We start from the raw sequence: 6989 nt of genomic DNA, 5'->3' as shown, positions 1-6989 counted from the left end.
CGGCTGGTCTTTATTAATTGCAGAAATAGACCTATGACTCCTCAGCCTGATCTGAGCCTTCTGGAAAACAAGCGGGTATTCAATCCAGGCACAACTTTCAGCTCCTGACATGTTGAGTTACAGAAATATCGACTGAATGAATAATTCAAACACTGATTTCCCCCAGAATTCAGTTAATCATCTACACTTTTGGCTGCTTCTGAAAATGCCTGTACTCTCAAAGGATAAACATTTGTTCCTAATAACAGCAGACCCTGCATAATGATTAAAGTATATGGGCATGCATATCTACACACACTCCAACACTGTGCCAAGTATGTAGCCCATGCTAATTAGTTTCACTGCTACCATAAAATGCCCAAGGTTGACCCAGATTAGGGAAGGAAGGGGAGGGGAGGAGAGAGAGAAGAGGATGATAGTGGTAGGGAGGAAAGGGGAAGAGAACGGGAAGGGAAGGGAAAGTACCGGGGCCAGGAGAAAATATAGTGGCTAGGGCATATGCTTAACATGCACCCAACCTGGGTAGATTCTTGGCACCAATTGATCCACTGAGTATCACTGGGTGCAGCCCTGGAGGCCCCCAAGCACTGCCAGGGTGGCCCAGGTAATCCCTGGCACTGCAGAGCCCAAGAAGCACCACATGATTAGGTCCCTGAATTGAGCTGCTTGCCTGGTTGGCTAAGTATGGTTGGCAGGAATCCAGGGCCTCCTGAGCACCACTTGAGAGTTCCCCTCTCACCAGAGACAGAAAGAATGTAGATGCATTTTTAATCATCATCTCCAGTTTGTAGGTGAACTGAAAATAAATGTGGCCAAAAAGGTTAAGTTACTAATAGACAGTAAAAGCAGAATTTGTAATCAGGCTCTCTAACACCAGACTTGTTTCTTCCTTGAGCTCTATAATATAATATAATACCTCTCAAAGAATTTTTTTGGCCAAACATGTACCTTTGCCAGGTACTTTGTTAAAACAATTCTTCCATGACCTGTAAGGTTCAGAGCAATGCTCTGAGTGAAGTACTAGCATCCATTCCATGTGTCAAAAAAAATGAAGTGTCAAAAATGAAATCTCAAAAGTATAAAGGACTTTGTATAAAAATATCACAAAGCTAGAAAGTGGCAAAAGGAAATCTGAAGCCATCAATTCTAGAGTTGTGCCCAGAATCCCCTCATAGGTTAGAAGTAAAATAACATATGCAATTCAGCCAGAAGTTATGTAAATGCCAACTCACATAATATCATCATTCACAATACCATGTAAAATATTTTTTACAATGTAAAAATATCTTTCTTTTGATGCCTCTCTCTTGATTTCTTTTGATGCCTCTCTCTTGATTTGTTTCAAAATTTAATTATTCACTTATCTGTTCATGTGAATACTAATTGGATTGAGAGTGCATACAAATACATAAAGCAGCCTATACTGGGGTGAGAGATATGGCAGCATACATGATAGATACTGTTCCTACTGTATAAGCTTCATAAAGCTTAGATTCTGGTAGTACAGGTCATCATTAGACAATTCACTTCACAATTAGCTAATTAAATTGGTGGTAATTGCTAGACACCATGACTAGGAGAGCTACACTGTGATTAACTTGTTCAGAATAGAAAGTTCCAATTAATCCAATGCATGTTTTTAAAGCTATCATTAAAAATGAATTTTTCAGGGCCAGAGTGGTGGCACAAGTGGTAGGGTGTTTGCCTTGCATGCAGCTAACCTAGGATGGACCACGGTTTGATCCCCTGGTATCCCATATGGTCCCCCAAGCCAGGAGTGATTTCTGAGGGCATAGCCAGGAGTAACCCCTGTGTATCACTGGGTGTGCCAAAAAACAAAAAACAAAAAAAGAATTTTTCGGGAACAGAACAATAGCACAATGGGTAGGTATTTGCCTTGCATATGGCTGACCCAGCTTAGATTCTTAGCATTTTATATAGTTTCCATAGAACACTAGAAGTGATTCCTGAGATCAAAACCAGGGGTAATCTCTGCCCACAGCCAGGTGTGACCCCCTCCTTTGGGTTATAAATAATAATATTTCCATATCTCCAGGTAGCAATTATAAGAAAGAGAGGAAGAAGAGAGAAGATCTGGTTTATCTAAATGAAATAAAAAGAAATCATCTCTCAACCCATATTCCTGGAAAAGGAGGCAACTTATAGAAAAGCTTCGAGATACTTTTTTTGTTTGGTTGGTTTTGGTTTTTGGGTCACACCTGGTGGTGCTCAGGAGTTACTCCTAACTATGCACTCAGAAATTGTTTCTGGCAGGCTCGGGAGACCATATCAGTTGCAGGAGATCAAACCTGAGTCTGTCCTGGGTCTTCCACATGCAAGGCAAATGCCTTACCGCTATGCTATCACTCCAGCCTCCTAAGAGATACTTAATAAAAATATTCTCCTGGAGCCAGAGCGAAAGCACAGAAGGTAGGGTGTTTGCCTTGCATGCGACATCCCATATGGTCCCCCGAGCACTGCCAGGAGTAATTTCTGAGTGCAGAGCCAAGTGTAACCCCTGAGTGCCACCAGGTGTGCCCTCCCCCCAATAAAAAAGGTGTTCTCCTTAAGATTTATGAGCATCTACTACCTGGTGGAGCTTTCTCAGCAATGCCATTAACTGGGACTGAATCTGAAGAAGAAGCCTCAAGGGAGGTTACTCAGTTCTTTGAAAGCCATCACTCCAGCTACTGAGTAGGACCAGGATTTAGACCCAGATTGTTTTGACATCAACACTTAGCATCTTTCTTCAAATTGCTCTATATTTTCTAATCTTCATCGCTCATCAGCCAAGATTTGAAACCTTGGACCCTGACATCATAGGTATGTAAAATCTTGTCAATGCCCTCTCCCCTTTATGGAGCCCTGGAAAGGAAAAAACACTGTGTGTTCTGAGAAACAAGAGACTCAACATGAGAAGATCATAGATGATGCAAACCACACTTCTGGGGAGAAGTGTTAATGACTGGAATGATTGCATTCCTTTCCCCTGAGATGTAGGTTTCTTGAACAAAAAGCTTTAATATTTTGCTTATGCAAATGGAGACCCCATTCTTCAGCTCTTAAATAAGATGCCAAATTGGGTATTTTCTCTGAAGAATTTCAGTAAGCACCTTCATTCTCTAAGGCAATTCTACTTTTTGGTACAGCCAAATCTTGCTGGCCGAGAATTTCTGAACCCAATTTCAGGAGCAAAACCATTACCAATGAATCCAGTATTTTCTGAGTTTCAAAGGAACTATGGGACTTCTCTTGTTGTTTGAGGAGAACAGGTTCATCTTTTCAGGATTTATCCTCTCATTTGAGAATGGGCCTTCATTGGATTCTGAGCCTAAAACCAAAAAAGTCCTTTCCTAGTTTTAGGGAATATTTTCCAATACTAAGAATAAGTCTAAGATGGAAGCTGAGAAACATAGATCCAGCCACTTTCTGGAAGTCTGAACCTTCTGCCACCAAAAGCCTGCATCCTTTTGAGAATCTGGGAGCCTGAGTATCCACTAAACTACTACTCCCAGTGCAGACATTCTGCCTTCCTGAAAGTGAACAGGGAAGAGGGCACCTGGACAGGCATGTATGAACAGCCTCCCTCCCAAGGAGCTTGCCTTTCAGGTTTCCTAAGAACTGATGTGCCCATAGAGTCTATAATGAAGAGGGATTTGTTTGTTGAAGGATCTTTTCAGCTTTATTGCTTAACTCAAAGGTGAGAAGGGGGTGGGGGCCAGATGAGAATTACTCTCCCTTGCCTGCCTTTACCTTCCCAAATATTTGAGATTTAAGCTTTGTCTGCAGTTGCCCTGCGATGGTAAATGGGAGTTTTAAGAATAAAGACACCCTACATTGAAGTTCTGGGTGTGACCAGAGGCAAGTTATTTCCTTTCTCTGGACCAGAGATTTCTCAGAGAGCCTCTATCTTTTCAGTGAAGATGTGAAAACTATTATCCGTGCTTCCTCCTTTGAGCTACAAACATTGCAAGACACACCTCACTTCACCCTCCCAGTTGTCAGCAAGATCAATGTAATGGAGTAGTGTAAAGTAAGTTATATCTGAGAATTTAAAGTCTGATTTTTGACAGTAGACCATAATGTAGAGTCAAGTTAACAGTATCTTCAAGCGTTCTTTGGTGGTAGTATCAACCTCTTTGTGTAACAAATATGACTTTGGCAGGGACAGTGGGGAGGAGCCAAGCAATACCCAGTAATGCTCAAGATTTACTCCTGGCTCTACTCAGGCAGAGCTCAAGGAACCGTTTGTGGTCCAGACTAGACCAAGGTCAGCCACATACAAGACAAGCATCTTGACCTCTATATTACCCCTCCAACCCAAACGTAACTTCAACTTTTTATTTTGGAAAAATATTTTGATAGAAGAATTGCAAAAGATTGAAGAGAGAGAGTTTCTGCTTGTCCTGATCTTACATAACTATTGCATGATTATCTAATCTATTTTACATTGGTATAAAACTATTAATCAATAAGCTCATCCATTTATCATCTGTTTCTCCACTCATATCCTTTTGGGGAATTTCAAAATCCAAGACAGGAAGGAACATTCATCTCCAGTCTAAGATTCTCAGACTTACTCTTTTATCATGATCTTGACTTTTTAAAAGAATGCTTTTTAGTTATTTCACAAAATATTCCCATTTGGGACTTATCTAGTATTTTTGTTTTGTTTTGTTTGGGGTCCCACTTGGCTGTGCTTACTTGGCTTACTCCTGGCTTTCAGGGATCACTCCTGGTGGTACTTGGGGAGATTAAATATGGTGCCAGGGATGGAACTAGGGTTGGTTGCATGCAAGAAAGTACCTTGCCCCTACACTATGCCTCTGACCTTATTTGGTGTTTTCTCCTGACCTGAGGAAGAAACAGCACAGAAATGAAAGTCTCTTCTTATTGCATCATATCAACAGTCTGATATAAATATTCCTACTGATGATTTAAAGGTGATCACTTTAGATTTTTTTTCCTCAATCTTGTGTTTTTCCTTAAATACATATCTCACTTGCTGGTCTCTATGTCTCTGCTTTTTCCACTTTGGAGAAATCAGCATTCTCTCTTGAATGCATACTTTCTTTTTCTTTCTCACATCTTTCTAATTTTCATTAAAAATTATCTTGCTTTGGGCCTGGAGAGATAGCACAGTGGCGTTTGCCTTGCAAGCAGCCGATCCAGGACCAAAGGTGGTTGGTTCGAATCCCGGTGTCCCATATGGTTCCCCGTGCCTGCCAGGAGCTATTTCTGAGCAGACAGCCAGGAGTAACCCCTGAGCATCGCCGGGTGTGGCCCAAAAACCAAAAAAAAAAAAATTATCTTGCTTTACACATACAGGATCACTTGGTGGAGTTTTCCATGGATCTCTCACAATTACTATTTGTCCTTGTAATACTCTGAGAGGGACTTAAGTTAACATTGCACACCAAGTTCAGGTGATAAGGAATTAAGCTCTACTGCTGAAGGAGAAATGTTGACAAGTCTGTGAGTCTATGTTATGTTAAAATCATTTGGAGTAATGTATTTTGAGTCTGCACAACTATCTTCTTAAAATATTTTTTACCAATTTTATCATAATAAATATATGGATTATATAATAATTATTATATTATTATATGTCACACCATAACCTAAGAAGAATCTCAAGATTTTCTAAGGACTATCTCATCAGAAGGCCCACTGAGTTTTTCCATCAGTTTGGATGGTTGATCAAAATTCTTGAGAAATATATCTCATCAAAAGGCCCGCTGAGTTTTTCCCTCAGTGTGGATGACTAATGAGATTTGTTAATGGAACTGACATTCTGCATGTTTTATCACAAACATTTAATTGGCCTATAGATGATTCTCCCTTCTGCTGTATTTAGTTGAACCTTTTACTTCCTAACATAAGGATTTGAGGGGGTTGGGGGTTGGGTCACACCCGGTGACACTCAGGGGTTACTCCTGGCTATGCACTCAGAAATTTCTCCTGGCGTGGGGGACCATATGGGATGTCAGGGGATCCAACCATGGTCCGTCCTAGGTTATCGCATGCAAGGCAAATATCCTACCATTTGTGCCACTGCTCTGATCCCTAACATAAGGATTTTTACAGGCAAATATAGCCTTGATTAAATTTCTCTTTACCTGGAAAACTCAGCACCAAAAAAGACATTTAAATACAACTTTTTTCCTCTTTGTCTTTAAAATGCCCTGGTAGTTTCTGCTTTTTGGGACATCTCTAAAGGACCTTGAGTATTTGTTAACTAATTTTTACTTCAGAATTAACATTGAAAAGGTTTGGCCAGGATGTAGCTTTGGGCTGTTGATCTTTTACCAGGAAAAAATTGCATCCTTCTTAGATATAATTTGTCTCCTTCATTTGCCCCTTAAACAATAAAACCTCTCCCCTTAGAAATAGTAAGTATGGTAGACTCAACCTCTTGCAATAACCCCTAATTGATATCTGAAGCTAGCCAGAAAGGAACTGCTTTGAGATGTTAAATAAACCTTCTTGTGCTCGCTTTGGCAATACCATACTAAAATTGGAACGATACAGAGAAGATCAGCATGGCTCCTGTGCAAGGATGACACACAAATTCGTGAAGCGTTCCATATTTAAAAAAAAATAAATAAACCTCTTTTTTAACTCAGGACTCTTACTTAATATAGATCTAATCATTAGGTTTGCATCCCACCCTAGTCAGATGAATTGTTTTGTAATTCAAACATTGTATACTGATAGTGTTTCTGTTTACTAGAAAATATTTGTGCTTTGCAAGTGTGAGCATTCTTTTCATACCATAGAAAAAAACTGACAAAATACCCCATTTATATCCCTGATTCTTCACATTAAAATTTAGAACACTGTTCTCCCACGTAAACTTGTGTGGTCTCTCATCTCTTCATATTTTTGCCATACACCGTTTGTACATCCACTCTCCTCGAGGGGACTCAAAGAAGTTCTCTAACATAAACAGACCAAAGCTAGCTGCAGCAATTATATAACAAATATTA

The 6989-nt window shown here is 40.0% G+C and overlaps 1 non-coding gene across 1 annotated transcript; it reads left to right on the top strand.

Annotated features, from left to right (window-relative positions):
- The first annotated feature begins 6484 nt into the window (after positions 1-6484).
- Positions 6485-6594, top strand: LOC126027499 (U6 spliceosomal RNA). The gene has a single exon (XR_007502277.1). It is a non-coding gene; the product is annotated as a U6 spliceosomal RNA (small nuclear RNA).
- The last annotated feature ends 395 nt before the right edge of the window (positions 6595-6989 follow it).

Source organism: Suncus etruscus, chromosome 1, assembly GCF_024139225.1.
Source record: "Suncus etruscus isolate mSunEtr1 chromosome 1, mSunEtr1.pri.cur, whole genome shotgun sequence".
Lineage (NCBI taxonomy): Eukaryota > Metazoa > Chordata > Mammalia > Eulipotyphla > Soricidae > Suncus > Suncus etruscus.
Note: the sequence above shows the minus strand (reverse complement) of the source record. Positions and strands in the feature narration are given on the sequence as shown.